Here is a 21867-nt window from a genome sequence, read left to right as displayed (position 1 = left end):
TATTATTCCACTTTTCATAGTACAGGCAATATCTCAGCTGTGCGTGGTTCAATTCAAAAGATTTTTTCAGGGAAGATGCATCATGTCCCTCACTTTTTTGAAATTCACTTCCGTTCGCGATTTTTTGGGAAATTTGTATTTTTTAAATGGAATTTTGTCCACTAATTTTCTCGAGAACGATTAAAGATATGAAAGTGAAACTCGCGGACATGATAGAACATCACATGTAAATATGCTGATCGACCTTTATTTTTCGTCTTTCGTACTTCCGGTCGCGAACGGAAGTGAATTCAAAAATGTTAAATTTGCAACTCTTTTGTTTTTCAATATTTTTCTTTCTAATTTACAGGGTTAATAGAGAGTCTTCTAAGAATTCTATGTATGTTTTCATCATTTTGATTGATGCATTTATTGCAAAGATATGACCGATCCTAACTTTCTCGTATGTTGCGGGTTCGAATCCTGCTGGGACGGGAGACTGTTTCTCTCTTTTTTCAGTTGTTAATAATATTTTTCTCCTTGAAGACATGTATGATAGTTTTTGCTTATTTTCTAAAGCTTTGTTAACAGAGATTCTACAGAAATCCTTTAATAATTATGATCTATGTTGAAAGACTGTGTTACATAAACGCAAACGAAAAATACCTTCAATAAAGTATTAAATGAAGTGAGATAGCATAACGTTCTGTCGGAAGACCACTTGTTGCCCTAGCAACAAGAAACGCATCTAGTTAAGGTCTTCCGTTTCAGACGGAAGACCTTATAGTGATTCTACTGTTTATTAAGGTCTTCCGTTTCAGTCGGAAGACCTTATAGTGATTGTACTGTTTATTATTATTATTATTATTATTTTTTTCCCATTTTTTGTCCAAGCGATTTCTCAGAGATGGCTTGATGGATTTTCTTGAAACTTTCAGGGATTATGTAGAATTAAATAATCTAAAAACATTTTTAAGGATTTTGCAAAATTCACTTCCGGTCGTCAGATATGTCCGATTTCCGTTTTTTCAAAAGAGTTCATGTCCGGACGTTTTCTCAGAAACGGTAAAAGATTAAGACACCAAACTTTCAGGGATTATAGATCATGACAAGTAGGTTTGTGGAATATCTTTAAATCCGTCAGCCGTCACTTCCGGTCGTCACAGGAAGTGATCAAAGAAATCAAAAATTTTAACTTTTCTGTTTTTGATTAAATCTTGCATGACATTATTGCATCTGTTTTGTGGTTTCGAAATATGTTGGTCCCACCGGAAACAGAAACGTCAACTTCCGGTTATAAGCGAAAAACTACATAATTTGAGTATTTTACTTTCCCATAAATATCGCTTATAGATGAAGTATTTGAAATGGTTTTTAGATATGTTATTTAGACTGCTAATGTCTAGAGTAACGTCAAATATCTTGGTAAAATTCACTTCCGGTCGCGTGTTTTACTGTCCGCAAAATAAGAACTTGTCAAAGTGAGATCTCAAAAACGGTAAGAGATTAAGACACCAAACTTATATGAGTAATAGAACTTAATGAGTAGGCAAAACCTTTTGGGTTAAGAGCGTCAGCCGTCACTTCCGGTCGTCACAGGAAGTGATCAAAGAAATCAAAAATTTTATCTTTTATCTTTTGAAATAAAACTTGCATCATATAATTGAATCTCTTTCACAGTTTCTATATGTGTTGGTCTCACTGGAAACAAAAAACGACAACTTCCGGTTATAAGAGAAAACTATGTAATTGGGATTTTTAACTTTCCCAAAAATATTGCTTATATATAAAGTCTTTGAAATGGTTTTCATATATTTTATTGAGACTGCAATTGCCTAGTGTGACGATAACCATCTTATGAAAATGCACTTCCGGTCGCGTGTTTTTCTGTCCTCAAATTGAGATTTTGTTCACCAAATTGCTCAGAAACAGTACATTTCTGAAGTCTAAAACTTTCAGAACTAATAGTCAGTCCTCAGTTTATCTACATCATGTAAAAATCGTACGTTGCCGTCACTTCCGGTAGTGACAGGAAGCGATGAAAAAAGTGAATTTTTAAAGTTTTTTCTTCTTTTTACAGAAATGTTTGGCTAATGCGAATGTTAGGTAGACCATAACAATGCAAATTATTTTCACCGGAAGTGCCAACCGAAAACCCGGAAGTTGTCTCAAACATGAGTAGTTTTTCATGGAAACTTTTAAGGATGATCAGTTGTGAATAATTTAGGTGTAGAATGAACATTTTATTCGTTTGGAGCACTTTCGTTCACGACGAAGTACATAAAGAAAACAGGAAAGTAATTCCGTTTGTTTTAACTTGTATTTACATATCTTTGGAAGCCTTGTGATAACTTTTGTTAATTATTTAGAGTAATCTTATTGAGAAGATTCTGTTTGTTTTTCAAAGAAGTCAAGAAAACGGAAGACCTGTTATTGCCTAGGCAATAAGTATCTAGTTATTATTATTATTTTTTTCCCGTTTTTTGTCCAAGCGATTTCTCAGAGATGGCTCGATCGATTTTCTTGAAACTTTCAGGGATTATGACAAATAAAATAAACTAAAAACATTTTCAAGGATTTTGCAAAATTCACTTTCGGTCGTCAGATATGTCCAATTTCCGTTTTCTTCAAAAGAGATCATGTCCGGACGATATCTCAGAAACGGTAAAAGATTAAGACCTCAAACTTTCAGGAATTATTGATCATGACAAGTACGTTTGCAGAATATGTTTAAATCCGTCAGCCGTCACTTCCGGTCGTCACAGGAGGAGATCAAATAAATCGAAAATTTCAACTTTTCTTATTTTAATTAAATCTTGCATGACATTATTGCATCCGTTTTACAGTTTCGAAATATGTTAGTCCCACCGGAAACAGAAACGTCAACTTCCGGTTATAAGAGAAAAACTACATAATTTGAGTATTTTACTTTCCAATAAATATCGCTTATAGATGAACTATTTGAAATGATTTTAAGACATGTTATTTAGACTGCAAATGTCTAGAGTAACGTCAAATATCTTGGTAAAATTCACTTCCGGTCGCGTGTTTTACTGTCCGCAAAATAAGAACTTGTCAAAGTGAGATCTCAGAAACGGTAAGAGATTAAGACACCAAACTTATATGAGTAATAGAACTTAATGAGTAGGCAAAACTTTTTGGGTTAATAGCGTCAGCCGTCACTTCCGGTCGTTACAGGAAGTGATCAAAGAAATCGAAAATTTCAACTTTTCACTTTTGAAATAAAACTTGCATCATATAATTGAATCTCTTTCACAGTTTCTATATGTGTTGGTCTCACTGGAAACAAAAAACGACACTTTCCGATTATAAAAGAGAAACTATGTTATTGGGATTTTTAACATTCCCAAAAAATTTCACTTATTGATAAAGTTTTTGAAATGATTTTTACATATGTTATTGAGACTGCAATTGTCTAGTGTGAAGTCAACCATCCTAAGAAAATGCACTTCCGGTCGCGTGTTTTTCTGTCCTCAAATTGAGATTTTGTTCACCTAAATGCTCAAAAACACTACATGACTGAAGTCAAAAACTTTCAGAACTTATAGTTAGTTACCAGTTTATCTACATCATGTAAAAATCGTACGTTGTCGTCACTTCCGGTCGTGACAGGAAGCGATGCAAAAAAGTGAATTTTTAAAGGTTTTTTTTTTTGTTTTTTTTTTTTTTCGGTTCCGGTTCCAAGTTATGGACATTTTTCTGATTTTGAAATAAAATTTTATCCGCGCGAGATCTAAAGAACGGCTAAAGATATGAACTGGAGACTTGTTGGAGAGCATAGAACATGACTTTAAGATATGCGGGTTTGCCTTTTCGTGCGTCAGGAATACTTCCGGTCGCTACCGGAAGCGAATTTAAAAAGTCCATTTTTTCAACTTTTTAGTTTTTCAATATTTTTCTTTGATTTTAATAGGGTTAATAGTGACTCTTATTGTAATGCTTAATATATAATTTGTTTTCAAAATTGTCTACCGGAATACATTTTAAAAATAGATTTTTTAGACAAATCTTGTGCACGCAATATCTCGAGAACTATTCAATGGTTTTTCATCAAACTTTCAGGGATAATGCACTATAAAATGCCATTGTTACATTTGAAAGAATTTTGGAGAAATTCGCTTCCGGTTCCAAGTTATGGACATTTTCTGATTTTGAAATGAAATTTTATCCTCTCGAGATCTAAAGAACGGCTAAAGATATGAATTGGAGAATTGTTGGAGACCATAGAACATGACTTCTAGATGTGCAGGTTTGCCTTTTCGTGCGTCGTGGGTACTTCCGGTCGCTAACGGAAGCGAATTAAAAAAGTCATTTTTTTCAACTTTTACGTTTTTCAATATTTTTTAGTAGGGTTATATTCCTTTATAGATGCAAGTTACCGAACATAAAAGGTATCAGATTCCTTGAGCGTCATATGGCGAGACGTGTTTTGTTGCAAAACATTCAAGTCTTTTCATTAATGTGTTACTAACTGGAATAGTCCACTTTGGGGGTAAAGAGGAAAATAAAATGTGTAAGAGAACTTAGCGCTGCCTTTATGTTACTTGCCCATATATTATGATATGTTATATGTACAGTGTGATAAATAAACATTCTTAGGCCCGAAAATCAGGCTATAGCAACATATTTTTTTCTTTTAATTTCATTGAAGCTATCACGTACACTTATTCAATTGAAGACACATTTCAAAGAAAAGGTGCCAAGATTTACTCGTGACGTTTGGTGCGAAATAATGTATCTTGACCCGCCTTTCACAAATGGTCTGATGCAGTAGTGTAGAAGTACAGAAAAAGATTACATGGACATGTCTGTATCTGGAATTGCATAGAATAGAAAGTTGAATGCATAAAGAATAAAGGAAGTAAACACAATAGTTTTTTTTAGTTTTTATCAGTAACAGATTATTTTCTCTGCTATCAGTTAATGTTAAAATTCAAGTAACAAATCCGATGTAAATCTACCAGCACTTGCACAAAATTTAGCGGGCTAGTTTTCATCCTATAATTCCGCACTATAAGAAAACAAAATTAACCTGCCTGACACTCGTTACTTCAGGGAATGAGTGCAAGGTAAACATCAATGATGGCTGGTACATTGCGCTAGTGTAGTGGTTTCAATATTAAAGAACAAGGTTCACTTAGGGCCTTTTCTGGCTAGCCTATGCAATAAGACGTCATGAAATGCGTCATTTCAGCTAACTTTTAAAGCTATTTTTCGATATTTAATATAGAGCGTAACCTTTGATCTTAAATGTGCAACTATTAAATGATAGAACTATTTCTGAGGATTACAAAACCTGTTTTATTTTTTAGATCAGAGGATGCGCTCATTTATTTCTTTTTTAAACTAAAACTTGCATCACTTTACTGCATCTCTTTCCCTGTTTTGAAATATGTTAGATTCCACCGGAAATAAAACGTCAAATTCCGGTCTATTGCTCGGCAACAGTAAACGACTGAAGTCTAAAATTTTCAGGACTGATAGTCAGTCATCAGTTTATTTGAATCGTGACAAAATCTTGTATCGCCGTTACTTCCGGTCGTGACAGGAAGTGATGCAAAAAAGGGAATGGTTAATGGTTAGCACGTTGGATTTTCAGGCTAACGACCAGGGTTAAATCTTCAGAGTGTCTGAATTTCTTTTATCACTTTTTCAGCTTGAGTTTTCTTTTATTCAGAATCGGACGGAAGACCTCTCATTGCTCGCAATGAGTTTCTAGTTATTATTAAGGTCTTCCGACTTCCTTCGGAAGATCTTATTGTTTTCCGTCTGTTTTCTATTATTATTAAGGTCTTCCGTCTTCACGGAAGACCTTATAGTGATTCTACTGTTTCTTATTATTATTATTATTAAGTCTTCCGTTCACAACGGAAGACTTATAGTGTTTGTATTGTTTCTTTTTAAGTCTTCCGTTCACAACGGAAGACTTATAGTGATTGTATTGTTTCTTTTTATTATTATTATTATTATTATTATTATTATTCCTCCCAAATTTTGTGAGCGCGATTACTCAAAAATGGTTGGATAGATTTTCACAATTTTTCACATGATAGTTGGCCGATATATGAAGTTTATATAAAATTCCGTTTTTTGAAAAATTCACTTCCGGTCCGAAGTTACGGCCGAATTTCCAATTTTTAAATGGACTTTTGTCCGGAATTTTTCTCGGAAACGGTTTGAGGTAAAGATGTGAAATTTACTGGAGTATTAGATCATGACATTCTCTTTGTTTCGAAGTTGTTTTCGTGTGTTTCCGGTACTTCCTGTCCGAACCGGAAGTGAACTTGCGTTTGGTCAATTTTCAACTTTTTTGGTTTTTAATATTTTTTCAAGATATTATTATGTATAACAGAGGTTATTCTACAAATACTAAATATATAATTTGTTTTGAAATCAGATTCCACATTATGCAGATTTTCGGTACCGTCATTTTCCCTATTTACCTAGTGTGTAAACAATGGGCAAAGAAAGATAACTCTGACTTGTAAGTGAGAATAGAACTTTCGAGATAAAGGCGGAAATAGTATCGATGACGTCAGAGACATATATACTCTCCACTCTCCATATCAAAATATTTAGACGTTCCATATTCACTCTTCTAAATGTAAGAGTACGTTGGTTAACGCTTCCAGTGCATGTATAGTTTAAAGTTGCCAGTGTATTGTAAGTCTGTATTGATGTAGTGTAAGTCTGTATTGACATTTAATTGATTTACACATGAATATATCTAAAAAAAAAAAATTAATATATATGCTAGGTACCTAATTCAAGTAAATATATTATAAGCACTGAATATACATTTATAGTGATGGACAGGCATGCAATTTTATCTATCTCGTATAGTAAGTTCAGAATACGATAGTTATAAGCTTTCTATAATGCAGACGATTTATTATTCTCTATGATTTGAATGCGAAATTATCCCGATTTCCGAGTTTTATTTTCGATATTAAAAAAATATTACATACACTCAAAAAGGAATTGAGTGATAAAAAAATGTAATACAGTACTGTTTTAAAGCCTTTATAAATAAATTGACATCTGCTACTTAAAGAAAGAAAATCAATCTATAGATTAGATTTGGTTATTACATGTATATTTGATAAAAAGTTAAATTATTTATGACACATGATCTATACTCTATATACCCAAGGAATTATAAAATATGTGAAAAGACGATTCTTGGATTCTTGTGAAATACTCTCAGAGTTAAAAAAAAAATGTGAAAACGCGATTCTGTGTGAAATAATGGTACGCTATATGTTTCTTTTGAAAAAAAAAAACATGAAAAAAAAATTGCACAGGTCTGTTGATATGTGGGATAAGTATACCTGGATGAACACAATTTTATGCAATGATATATAATTATGTACATGCAACTGACGTCCGTACTTTTCCTTATAATTCATAAAACATAAAACTATCTAATTCCTTTGAAGCCCCCCCCCCCATCTTGATTAATATTTGAAGACGTTCGTGCAGCTAGGCATTTGAATTATATATTCGTTTTAGATTTAAATCTGGATATATGTGAATATAATTACCATTTACATGTATACAGAATTTCATATTCTATAATGGTAGATTTGTCATTATGAAATGTTCATTTTACGTCTGGGAGAGAGAGAGAGGGGGAGAGAGAGAGAGAGAGAGATTCCCTCTTAATCCCGATCCTCCTATCCATTTACATAGACCAAAAATAAATTCTATATCGGTCACACCCATTCTTTATTAAATGTTTTCTGATTTCATAGTCAGTCATGGTCACATCCTGTATATTTTTCAGCTTAAAGTGCACGTGTGTTGACCTGTCAATCAAAATCACTTGACGCTGTATGCACTGCAATTAAGTAGCCTGAGTTCGAAATGCTCTTGAAGTATGATCTCTAAGTAAATCTTATGCAACAAACTTGTGAAAAAATACAATAAAATAAAAAATAAAATATCTTGGTATTATGAACTTCGATTGTGGGACGTGGAGACCGGTCCTTTGGATGAGATCGTATAAATCGAGGTCCCTTGTCGCAGAAGGTGCTGGCATAAAAAAGATTCCCCACTGCTCAATTGCGATAAATGCCAAAGTATAGGACAAAAATTTGCAGTCTCCACCGGCGAGTGGTGGCGTCTCCATGTGAGTGAAAAATTCTGGAGAGGGACGTTAAACAACATACGTATAATCAATCAATCGATTGCTGAAGAATTACTGTAATTGAATAATCTGTCTTATAGGTATGCTGTCAAATCTTGATATTATAACTTTACAAAACTCAGTGACTTTACATTTAATGTGATACTAACTTAATTCATTATATTTTTTTACACCACCATAACAATTATGCCTAAACATACACACTGTGAAGTTTATGATAGTACGGTGTTCGTTCGTCTGTTTGTTTGACTTAGAAATGATTGCAAACATTTTTTTTATTAAATTGCTAATGATATACGTATATCTCTTATAGGTGCCAAATGTATTATACAAGATTGATAATGAAAATCAAAGTACCTTAAGTACTGACAGGACTTTTTTCTTTCACAGTAAATATGATATGTATGTTTTTACACAGAAAAAAGCAAATTCTTACAGATTTAGAAGAACGGAAGACTTTTTTGTTGCCATGGCAACAAGAGTCTAGTTATTATTATTATTATTATTATTATTATTCCTCCCAAATTTTGTGAGCGCGATTACTCAGAGATGGTTGGATAGATTTTCACAATTTTTCACATGATAGTAGGCTGATATATGAAGTTTATATAAAATTCCGTTTTTTGAAAAATTCACTTCCGGTCCGAAGTTATGGCCGAATTTGCAATTTTTAAATGGACTTTTGTCCGGAATTTTTCTCGGAAACGGTTTGAGGTAAAGATGTGAAATTTACAGGGGTATTAGATCATGACATTCTCTTTGTTTCGAAGTTGTTTTCGTGTGTTTCCGGTACTTCCTGTCCGAACCGGAAGTGAATTTGTGTTTGGTCAATTTTCAACTTTTTTGTTTTTTAATATTTTTTCAAGATATTATTATGTATAACAGAGGTTATTCTACAAATACTAGATATATAATTTGTTTTGAAATCAGATTCCACATTTTGCAGATTTTCGGTACCTTCATTTTCCCTATTTACCTAGTGTGTAGACAATGGGCAAAGAAAGATAACTCTGACTTGTAAGTGAGAATAGAACTTTCGAGATAAAGGCGGAAATAGTATCGATGACGTTAGAGACATATGCACTCTCCATATCAAAATATTTAGACGTTCTATATTCACTCTTCAAAATTTAAGAGTACGTTGGTTACCGCTTCCAGTGCATGTAAAGTTTGAAGTTGCCAGTGTAGTGTAAGTCTGTATTGACAGTTAATTGATTTACACATGAATATATCTAAAAAAAATTAATATATATATGCTAGGTAGCTAATTCAAGTAAATATATTATAAGCAGTGAATATACATTTATAGTGATGGACAGGCATGCAGTTTTATCTATTTCGTATATTAAGTTCAGAATACGATAGTTATAAGCCTTCTATAATGCAGACGATTTATTATTCTCTATGATCTGAATGCGAAATTATCCCGATTTCCGAGTTTTACTTTTGATATTAAAAAATATTACATACACTCAAAAAAGGAATTAAGCGATAGAAAATTGTAATACAGTACTGTTTTAAAGCCTTTATAAATAAATTGATATCTGCCACTGAAAAGAAAGAAAATCAATCTATAGATTAGATTTGGTTATTACATATATATTTGATAAAAGGTTAAATTATTTATGACACATGATCTATACTCTATATACCCAAGGAATTATAAAAGATGTGAAAAGGCGATTGTTGGATTCTTGTGAAATACTCAAAGAGTTAAAGAGTGTGTGAAATAATGGTACGCTATATATTTCTTTTGAAAAAAAAAACATGATGAAAAAATTGTACAGATCTGTTGATATGTGGGATAAGTATATCTGAATGAACACAATTTTATGCAATGATATATAATCATGTACATGCAACTGACGTCCGTACTTTTCCTTATAATTCATAAAACATAAAATTATCTAATTCCTTTGAAGCCCCCCCCCCCCCCCCGCCCCGTCTTGATTAATATTTGGAGACGTTCGTGCAGCTAGGCATTTGAATTATATATTCGTTTTAGATTTAAATCTGGAACATGTGAATAACATTACCATTTACATGTATACAGAATTTCATATTTTATAATTATGAAATGTTCAATTTACATGTCTGAGAGAGAGAGAGAGAGGAGAGATTCCCTCTTAATCCCGATCCAGACCAAAAATTAGTTCTTTATCGGTCACACCCATTCTTCGTTAGATGTTTTCTGATTTCATAGTCAGTCATGGTCACATCCTGTATATTTTTCAGCTTAAAAAGTATCACACGAAGTGCACGTGTGTTGACCTGTCAATCAAAATCACTTGACGCTGTATGCACTGCAGTGAAGTAGCCTGAGTTCGAAATGATCTTGAAGTATGATCTTTAAGTAAATTTGATGCAATAAATTTGTGAAAGAATAGAATAAAATAAAAAATAAAATATCTCGGTATTATGAACTTCGACTGTGGGACGTGGAGACCGGTCCTTTGGATGAGATCGTATAAATCGAGCTCCCTTGTCGCAGAAGGTGCTGGCATAAAAAAGATTCCTCACTGCTCAATTGCGATAAGTGCCAAAGTATAGGACAAAAATTTGCAGTCTCCACCGGCGAGTGGTGGCATCTCTATGTGAGTGAAAAATTCTGGAGAGAGACGTTAAACAACATACGTATAATCAATCAATCAATCGATTGCTGAAGAATTACTGTAATTGAATAATCTGTCTTATAGGAATGCTGTCAAATCTTGATATTATAACTTTAGAAAACTCAGTGACTTTACGTTTAATGTGATACTAACTTAATTCATTATATTTTTTTATAACACCATCACAATTATGCCAAAACATACACACAGTGAAGTTTATGATAGTACGCTGTTCGTTCGTCTGTTTGTTTGTCTTAGAAATGATTGCAAACAATTTTTTTTTTAAAATTGCAAATGATATACGTATATCTCTTATAGGTGCAAAATGTATTATACAAGATTGATAATGAAAATCAAAGTACCTCAAGTAATGAAAGGACTTTTTTCAAGTTATTTTTTTCTTTCACAGTAAATATGATATGTATGTTTTTTACACAGAAAAAAGCAAATTCTTACAGATTTAGAAGAACGGAAGACTTTTTTGTTGCCATGGCAACAAGAGTCTAGTTATTATTATTATTATTATTATTATTTTTTAGACAAATTTTGTGCACGGAATATCTCGAGAACTATTCAGTGGATTTTCTTCAAACTTTCAGAGATAATGCGCTATAAAATGCCATTGTTACATTTGAAAGAGTTTTGGAGAAATTCGCTTCCGGTTCCAAGTTATGGACATTTTTCTGATTTTAAAATGAAATTTTATCCACGCGAGATCTAAAGAACGGCTAAAGATATGAACTGGAGACTTGTTGGAGAGCATAGAACATGACTTCTAGATATGCGGGTTTGCCTTTTCGTGCGTCGTGAGTATTTCCGGTCGCTACCGGAAGCGAATTTAAAAAGTCAATTTTTTCAACTTTTACGTTTTTCAATATTTTTTTTTAATTTTAATAGAGGTAATAGAGATTCTTATCGTAATGCTTAATATATAATTTGTTTTTAAAATTGTCCACCAGAAGATATTTTAAAAATAGATTTTTTAGACAAATCTTGTGCACGCAATATCTCGAGAACTATTCAATGGTTTTTCATCAAACTTTCAGGGATAATGCGCTATAAAATGCCATTGTTACATTTGAAAGAATTTTGGAGAAAATCATTTCCGGTTCCAAGTTATGGACATTTTTCTGATTTTGAAATGAAATTTTATCCACGCGAGATCTAAAGAACAGCTAAAGATATGGACTGGAGACTTGTTGGAGAGCATAGAACATGACTTCTAGATATGCGGGTTTGCCTTTTCGTGCGTCGTGAGTACTTCCGGTCGCTACCGGAAGCGAATTAAAAAAGTCAATTTTTCAACTTTTACGTTTTTCAATATTTTTCTTTGATATTAGTGGGGTAATATTTCTTTATAGATGCTAGTTACTGAACATAATAGGTATCGGATTCCTTGAGCGTCATATGGCGAAACGTGTTTTGTTGCAAAACATTCTAGTCTTTTCATTAATGTGTTACTAATTGGAATAATCCACTTTGGGGGTAAAGAGAAATATAAAATGTGTAAGGAAACTTAGCGCTGCCTTTATGTTATTTGCCTGTATACGATATGTTATATATACAGTGTGATAAATATACATTCTTAGGCTCGAAATTCAGGCTATAGCAACATATATTTTTTTAAATTTCATTGAAGCTATCACGTACACTTATTCAATTGAAGACACATTCCAAACAAAAGGCGCGAAGATTTACTCGTGACCTTTGGCGCGAAATATTGATCTTGACCCGCCTTTCACAAATGGTCTGATGCAGTAGTGTAGAAGTACAAAAAAAGATTACGCGGACATGTCTGTATTTGGAATTGCATAGAATAGAAAGTTGAATGCATAAAGAATAAAGGAAGTAAACACAATAGTTTTTTTTTTTTTTAATTTTGATCAGTAACAGATTATTTTCTCCGCTATCAGTTATTCTTAAAACTCAAGTAACAAATCCGATGTAAATCTACTAGTACTTGCACAAAATTTAGCTGGCTAGTTTTCATCCTATAATTCCGCACTATAAGAAAAAAATTAACCTGCCTGACACTCGTTACTTCAGGGAATGAGTGCAAGGTAAACATCGATGATGGCTGGTACATTGCGCTAATGTAGTGGTTTCAATATTAAAGAACAAGGTTCAATTAGGGTCTTTTTTGGCCCTGTGAATTTCAGAAAAATTGAAACTGCTTGGTTTTAGTTGACAATGCATTAAATATCATTTAAACCTTTGATGACTGCGTATCTATCAAAAAGACGTAATTTTCTGGCTAGCCAATGCATTATGACGTCATGAAATGCGCCATTTTCCTCATATCCTGAAAAATTCTAAAAAACAGCCAATCTTTAAAGCTATTTTTCGATATTTAATATAGAGCGTAACCTCTGATCTTAAATATGCAACTATTAACTGATAGAACTATTTCTGAGGATTAGAAAACCTGTTTTATTTTTTTTTAGATCAGAGGGTGCGCTCATATTATTTCTCTTCTGTGAAAGTACTCAAATATACTAGTTTTCCTTAAAATTCAATAACATTGCAATTCCATGAAGCCTGTTTTCCAGAACCTTTGCTTTAAGGAGAAAATTTTTAATAGGTTATGAAAGCACTAAGTCTCTACTTTATCTTGATGTTTAAAATGGAACATAAAGTGTTAGTCAATAAATTGGTATATCTACAGGTCCATTTTATGCATAAAGTGAACCTAGCTCTTTTCAGGCAGCCGAACTTGGTTTAATCCCGACTATATCTGAATTTTTTGCATTTTTCGTTTTTATTTATCTAGAGTAACCTTAAATATCTTTCAAAATTTCACTTTTGGTCGCGTGTTTTTCTGTCCTCAAAATGAGAAATTGTCTGAGCGACATCTCAAAAATAGGTAAAAGATTAAAACACCAAATTTTTATGAGTAACAGACCTTGAGGAGTAGGCAAAACCATTTTGGATAAACGCGTCAGTCTAAACTTCCGGTCGTCACAGGAAGTCATCAAAGAAATAAAAAAATTTAACTTTTCTTTTTAAAATTAAAGTTTGCATTAATTTATTGTATCTCTTTCGCTGTTTTAAAACTTCAACTTCCGTTTTAGGTGATAAACTAAGTTATTTCGATATTTAACTTTTGTCATAAATATTGCTTATCGATAAAGTACTTGAAATGTTTTTTATGCATTTTGTAGATACTGCAAATGTCTACAGAAACGTCAGAGATTTTTTTTTTTAATAAAATTCACTTCCAGTCGCTTGTTTACCTGTCCTCAAAATTAGAATTTGTTTTCACAATATTGCTCGGCAACAGTAAACGATTGAAGTCTGAAACTTTCAGGACTGATAGTCAGTCATCAGTTTTCTTAATCGCGAGAAAATCTCGTATCGCTGTTACTTCCGGTCGTGACAGGAAGTGATGCAAAAAAGTGAATGGTTAATAGTTAGCTCGTTGGATTTTCAGGCTGACGACCAGGGTTAAATCTCCAGAGTGTCTGAATTTCTTTTATCACCTTTTCAGCTTGAATTTACGTTTTTATTCTCAAAATCGGACGGAAGACCTCTCATTGCTCGCAATGAGTTTCTAGTTATTATTATTATTCTTTTTTCATAGTACGGCCGATATCTCAGCTGTGAGTGGACGGATTTCAAAGATTTTTTCAGGGAAGATGTATCGTGAGAATATCTCCAGACGTGTTTTTCATTTTTTGAGAATTCACTTCCGTTCGCGATTTTTGGGGAAATTTGTTTTTTTTAAATGGAATTTTGTCCGTTAATTTTCTCGAGAACGGCTAAAGATATGAAATTGAAACTCACCGACGTGATAGAGCATCAAATGGAGATATGGTGATTGACCTTTATTTTTCGTCGTTCGGACTTCCGGTCGCGAACGGAAGTGAATTCAAAAATGTTAAATTTGCAACTTTTTTGTTTTTCAATATTTTTCTTTGATATTTACAGGGTTAATAGAAAGTCTTCCAAGAATTCTATGTATGGTTTCGTCATTTTGATTGATGCATTTATTGCAAAGATATGACCGGTCCAAACTTTCTCGTATGTTGCGGGTTCGAATCCTGCTGGGGCGGGACATTGTTTCTCTCTTTTTTCAGTTATAAATAATATTTTTCTCCGTGAAGACATGTATGATAGTTTTTGCTTATTTTCTAAAGCTTTGTTAACAGAGATTCTACAGAAATCCTTTAATAATTATGATCTATGTTGAAAGACTGTGTTACATAAACGCAAACGAAAAATACCTTCAATAAAGTATTAAATAAAGTGAGATAGCATAGCGTTCTGGAGAAAAGTTCGGTCGGAAGACCACTTGTTGCCCTAGCAACAAGAAACGCATCTAGTTAAGTCTTCCGTTCACAACGGAAGACTTATAGTGATTGTATTGTTTCTTTTTATTATTATTATTATTATTATTATTAAGTCTTCCGTTCAGAACGGAAGACTTATAGTGATTGTATTGTTTCTTTTTATTATTATTAAGTCTTCCGTTCACAACGGAAGACTTATAGTGATTGTATTGTTTCTTTTTAAGTCTTCCGTTCACAACGGAAGACTTATAGTGATTGTATTGTTTCTTTTTATTATTATTATTAAGTCTTCCGTTCACAACGGAAGACTTATAGTGATTGTATTGTTTCTTTTTATTATTATTATTATTATTATTATTATTCCTCCCAAATTTTGTGAGCGCGATTACTCAGAGATGGTTGGATAGATTTTCACAATTTTTCACATGATAGTAGGCTGATATATGAAGTTTATATAAAATTCCGTTTTTTGAAAAATTCACTTCCGGTCCGAAGTTACGGCCGAATTTCCAATTTTTAAATGGACTTTTGTCCGGAATTTTTCTCGGAAACGGTTTGAGGTAAAGATGTGAAATTTACAGGGGTATTAGATCATGACATTCTCTTTGTTTCGAAGTTGTTTTCGTGTGTTTCCGGTACTTACTGTCCGAACCGGAAGTGAACTTGTGTTTGGTCAATTTTCAACTTTTTTGTTTTTTAATATTTTTTCAAGATATTATTATGTATAACAGAGGTTATTCTACAAATACTAAATATATAATTTGTTTTGAAATCAGATTCCACATTTTGCAGATTTTCGGTACCCTCATTTTCCCTATTTACCTAGTGTGTAGACAATGGGCAAAGAAAGATAACTCTGACTTGTAAGTGAGAATAGAACTTTCGAGATAAAGGCGGAAATAGTATCGATGACGTCAGAGACATAAACACTCTCCATATCAAAATATTTAGACGTTCTTTATTCACTCTTCAAAATTTAAGAGGACGTTGGTTACCGCTTCCAGTGCATGTAAAGTTTGAAGTTGCCAGTGTAGTGTAAGTCTGTATTGACAGTTAATTGATTCACACATGAATATATCTAAAAAAAATTAATATATATATATGCTAGGTAGCTAATTCAAGTAAATATATTATAAACACTGAATATACATTTATAGTGATGGACAGGCATGCAGTTTTATCTATTTAGTATATTAAGTTCAGAATACGATAGTTATAAGCCTTCTATAATGCAGACGATTTATTATTCTCTATGATCTGAATGCGAAATTATCCCGATTTCCGAGTTTTACTTTCGATATCAAAAAATATTACATACACTCAAAAAAGGAATTAAGCGATAGAAAATTGTAATACAGTACTGTTTTAAAGCCTTTATAAATAAATTGATATCTGCCACTGAAAAGAAAGAAAATCAATCTATAGATTAGATTTGGTTATTACATATATATTTGATAAAAGGTTAAATTATTTATGACACATGATCTATACTCTATATACCCAAGGAATTATAAAAGATGTGAAAAGGCGATTCTTGGGTTCTTGTGAAATACTCAAAGAGTTAAAGAGTGTGTGAAATAATGGTACGCTATATGTTTCTTTTGGAAAAAAAAAAACATGAGAAAAAAAATGTACAAGTCTGTTGATATGTGGGATAAGTATATCTGAATGAACACAATTTTATGCAATGATATATAATCATGTACATGCAACTGACGTCCGTACTTTTCCTTGTTATTCATAAAATTATCTAATTCCTTTGAAGCCCCCCTCCTCCCCCCCCCCCCCCCCCCCGTCTTGAATTTGAATTATATATTCGTTTTAGATTTAAATCTGGAACATGTGAATAACATTACCATTTACATGTATACAGAATTTCATATTTTATAATTATGAAATGTTCAATTTACATGTCTGAGAGAGAGAGAGAGGAGAGATTCCCTCTTAATCCCGATCCAGACCAAAAATTAGTTCTTTATCGGTCACACCCATTCTTTATTAGATGTTTTCTGATTTCATAGTCAGTCATGGTCACATCCTGTATATTTTTCAGCTTAAAAAGTATCACACGAAGTGCACGTGTGTTGACCTGTCAATCAAAATCACTTGACGCTGTATGCACTGCAATTAAGTAGCCTGAGTTCGAAATGATCTTGAAGTATGATCTTTAAGTAAATCTGCTGCAACACACTTGTGAAAAAAATAGAATAAAATAAAAAATAAAATATCTCGGTATTATGAACTTCGATTGTGGGACGTGGAGACCGGTCCTTTGGATGAGATCGTATAAATCGAGGTCCCTTGTCGCAGAAGATGCTGGCATAAAAAAGATTCCCCACTGCTCAATTTCGATAAATGCCAAAGTATAGGACAAATATTTACAGTCTCCACCGGCGAGTGGTGGCGTCTCCATGTGAGTGAAAAATTCTGGAGAGGGACATTAAACAACATACGTATAATCAATCAATCAATCGATTGCTGAAGAATTACTGTAATTGAATAATTTGTCTTATAGGTATGTTGTCAAATCTTGATATTATAACTTTACAAAACTCAGTGACTTTACGTTTAATGTGATACTAAATTAATTCATTATATTTTTTTATAACACCATCACAATTATGCCAAAACATACACACAGTGAAGTTTATGATAGTACGGTGTTCGTTCGTCTGTTTGTTTGTCTTAGAAATGATTGCAAACATTTTTTTTTTTAAATTGCAAATGATATACGTATATCTCTTATAGGTGCCAAATGTATTATACAAGATTGATAATGAAAATCAAAGTACCTTAAGTAATGAAAGGAATTTTTTCCAGTTATTTTTTTCTTTCACAGTAAATATGATATGTATGTTTTTTACACAGAAAAAAGCAAATTCTTACAGATTTAGAAGAACGGAAGACTTTTTTGTTGCCATGGCAACAAGAGTCTAGTTATTATTATTATTATTATTATTATTCCTCCCAAATTTTGTGAGCGCGATTACTCAGAGATGGTTGGATAGATTTTCACAATTTTTCACATGAAAGTAGGCTAATATATGAAGTTTATATAAAATTCCGTTTTTTGAAAAATTCACTTCCGGTCCGAAGTTACGGCCGAATTTCCAATTTTTAAATGGACTTTTGTCCGGAATTTTTCTCGGAAACGGTTTGAGGTAAAGATGTGAAATTTACAGGGGTATTAGATCATGACATTCTCTTTGTTTCGAAGTTGTTTTCGTGTGTTTCCGGTACTTCCTGTTCGAACCGGAAGTGAACTTGTGTTTGGTCAATTTTCAACTTTTTTGTTTTTTAATATTTTTTCAAGATATTATTATGTATAACAGAGGTTATTCTACAAATACTGAATATATAATTTGTTTTGAAATCAGATTCCACATTTTGCAGATTTTCGGTACCCTCATTTTCCCTATTTACATAGTGTGTAGACAATGGGCAAAGAAAGATAACTATGACTTGTAAGTGAGAATAGAACTTTCGAGATAAAGGCGGAAATAGTATCGATGACGTTAGAGACATATACACTCTCCATATCAAAATATTTAGACGTTCTATATTCACTCTTCAAAATTAAAGAGGACGTTGGTTACCGCTTCCAGTGCATGTAAAGCTTGAAGTTGCCAGTGTAGTGTAAGTCTGTATTGACAGTTAGTTAATTTACACATGAATATATCTAAAAAAAAAAATCAATATATATATGCTAGGTAGCTAATTCAAGTAAATATATTATAAGCACTGAATATACATTTATAGTGATGGACAGGCATGCAGTTTTATCTATTTCGTATATTAAGTTCAGAATACGATAGTTATAAGCCTTCTATAATGCAGAAGATTTATTATTCTCTATGATCTGAATGCGAAATTATCCCGATTTCCGAGTTTTACTTTCGATATTAAAAAATATTACATACACTCAAAAAAGGAATTAAGCGATAGAAAATTGTAATACAGTACTGTTTTAAAGACTTTACAAATAAATTGATATCTGCCACTTAAAGAAAATCAATCTATAGATTAGATTTGGTTATTACATATATATTTGATAAAAGGTTAAATTATTTATGACACATGATCTATACTCTATATACCCAAGGAATTATAAAAGATGTGAAAAGGCGACTCTTGGATTCTTGTGAAATACTCAAAGAGTTAAAGAGTGTGTGAAATAATGGTACGCTATATGTTTCTTTTGAAAAAAAAAACATGATAAAAAAATTGTACAAGTCTGTTGATATGTGGGATAAGTATATCTGAATGATCACAATTTTATGCAATGATATATAATCATGTACATGCAACTGACATCCGTACTTTTCCTTGTAATTCATAAAATTATCTAATTCCTTTGAAGCCCCCCCCCCCCGTCTTGAATTTGAATTATATATTCGTTTTAGATTTAAATCTGGAACATGTGAATAACATTACCATTTACCTGTATACAGAATTTCATATTTTATAATTATGAAATGTTCAATTTACATGTCTGAGAGAGAGAGAGAGGAGAGATTCCCTCTTAATCCCGATCCAGACCAAAAATTAGTTCTTTATCGGTCACACCCATTCTTTATTTGATGTTTTCTGATTTCATAGTCAGTCATGGTCACATCCTGTATATTTTTCAGCTTAAAAAGTATCACACGAAGTGCACGTGTGTTGACCTGTCAATCAAAATCACTTGACGCTGTATGCACTGCAATTAAGTAGCCTGAGTTCGAAATGATCTTGAAGTATGATCTTAAGTAAATCTGATGCAACAAACTTGTGAAAAAAATAGAATAAAATAAAAAATAAAATATCTCGGTATTATGAACTTCGATTGTGGGACGTGGAGACCGGTCCTTTGGATGAGATCGTATAAATCGAGCTCCCTTGTCGCAGAAGATGCTGGCATAAAAAAGATTCCCCACTGCTCAATTGCGATAAATGCCAAAGTATAGGACAAAAATTTACAGTCTCCACCGGCGAGTGGTGGCGTCTCCATGTGAGTGAAAAATTCTGGAGAGGGACGTTAAACAACATACGTATAATCAATCAATCAATCAATCAATCGATTGCTGAAGAATTACTGTAATTGAATAATTTGTCTTATAGGTATGTTGTCAAATCTTGATATTATAACTTTACAAAACTCAGTGACTTTACGTTTAATGTGATACTAACTTAATTCATTGTATTTTTTTATAACACCATCACAATTATGCCAAAAGATACACACAGTGAAGTTTATGATAGTACGGTGTTCGTTCGTCTGTTTGTTTGTCTTAGAAATGATTGCAAACATTTTTTTTTTAAATTGCTAATGATATACGTATATCTCTTATAGGTGCCAAATGTATTATACAAGATTGATAATGAAAATCAAAGTACCTTAAGTACTGAAAGGACTTTTTTCCAGTTATTTTTTTCTTTCACAGTAAATATGATATGTATGTTTTTTACACAGAAAAAAGCAAATTCTTACAGATTTAGAAGAACGGAAGACTTTTTTGTTGCCATGGCAACAAGAGTCTAGTTATTATTATTATTATTATTCCTCCCAAATTTTGTGAGCGCGATTACTCAGAGATGGTTGGATAGATTTTCACAATTTTTCACATGATAGTAGGCTGATATATGAAGTTTATATAAAATTCCGTTTTTTGAAAAATTCACTTCCGGTCCGAAGTTACGGCCGAATTTCCAATTTTTAAATGGACTTTTGTCCGGAATTTTTCTCGGAAACGGTTTGAGGTAAAGATGTGAAATTTACAGGGGTATTAGATCATGACATTCTCTTTGTTTCGAAGTTGTTTTGGTGTGTTTCCGGTACTTCCTGTCCAAACCGGAAGTGAACTTTGTGTTTGGTCAATTTTCAACTTTTTTGTTTTTTAATATTTTTTCAAGATATTATTATGTATAACAGAGGTTATTCTACAAATACTGAATATATAATTTGTTTTGAAATCAGATTCCACTTTTTGCAGATTTTCGGTACCCTCATTTTCCCTATTTACCTAGTGTGTAGACAATGGGCAAAGAAAGATAACTCTGACTTGTAAGTGAGAATAGAACTTTCGAGATAAAGGCGGAAATAGTATCGATGACGTTAGAGACATATACACTCTCCATATCAAAATATTTAGACGTTCTATATTCACTCTTCAAAATTTAAGAGGACGTTGGTTACCGCTTCCAGTGCATGTAAAGTTTGAAGTTGCCAGTGTAGTGTAAGTCTGTATTGACAGTTAGTTAATTTACACATGAATATATCTAAAAAAAAAATTAATATATATATGCTAGGTAGCTAATTCAAGTAAATATATTATAAGCACTGATATACATTTATAGTGATGGACAGGCATGCAGTTTTATCTATTTCGTACATTAAGTTCAGAATACGATAGTTATAAGCCTTCTATAATGCAGACGATTTATTATTCTCTATGATCTGAATGCGAAATTATCCCGATTTCCGAGTTTTACTTTCGATATTAAAAAATATTACATACATTCAAAAAGGAAGTGAGCGATAGAAAATTGTAATACAGTACTGTTTTAAAGCCTTTACAAATAAATTGATATCTGCCACTGAAAAGAAAGAAAATCAATCTATAGATTAGATTTGGTTATTACATATATATTTGATAAAAGGTTAAATTATTTATGACACATGATCTATACTCTATATACCCAAGGAATTATAAAAGATGTGAAAAGGCGACTCTTGGATTCTTGTGAAATACTCAAAGAGTTAAAGAGTGTGTGAAATAATGGTACGCTATATGTTTCTTTTAAAAAAAAAAACATGATAAAAAAATTGTACAAGTCT

The sequence above is a fragment of the Saccostrea echinata genome, unplaced genomic scaffold (genome assembly GCF_033153115.1).
Source record: "Saccostrea echinata isolate AGI-Se365-2 ecotype Australia unplaced genomic scaffold, CSIRO_AGI_Sech_v1 ptg000054l, whole genome shotgun sequence".
Classification (NCBI taxonomy): domain Eukaryota; kingdom Metazoa; phylum Mollusca; class Bivalvia; order Ostreida; family Ostreidae; genus Saccostrea; species Saccostrea echinata.
The sequence above is the reverse complement of the archived record's forward strand: the minus strand, read 5'-3'. Positions refer to the sequence as shown.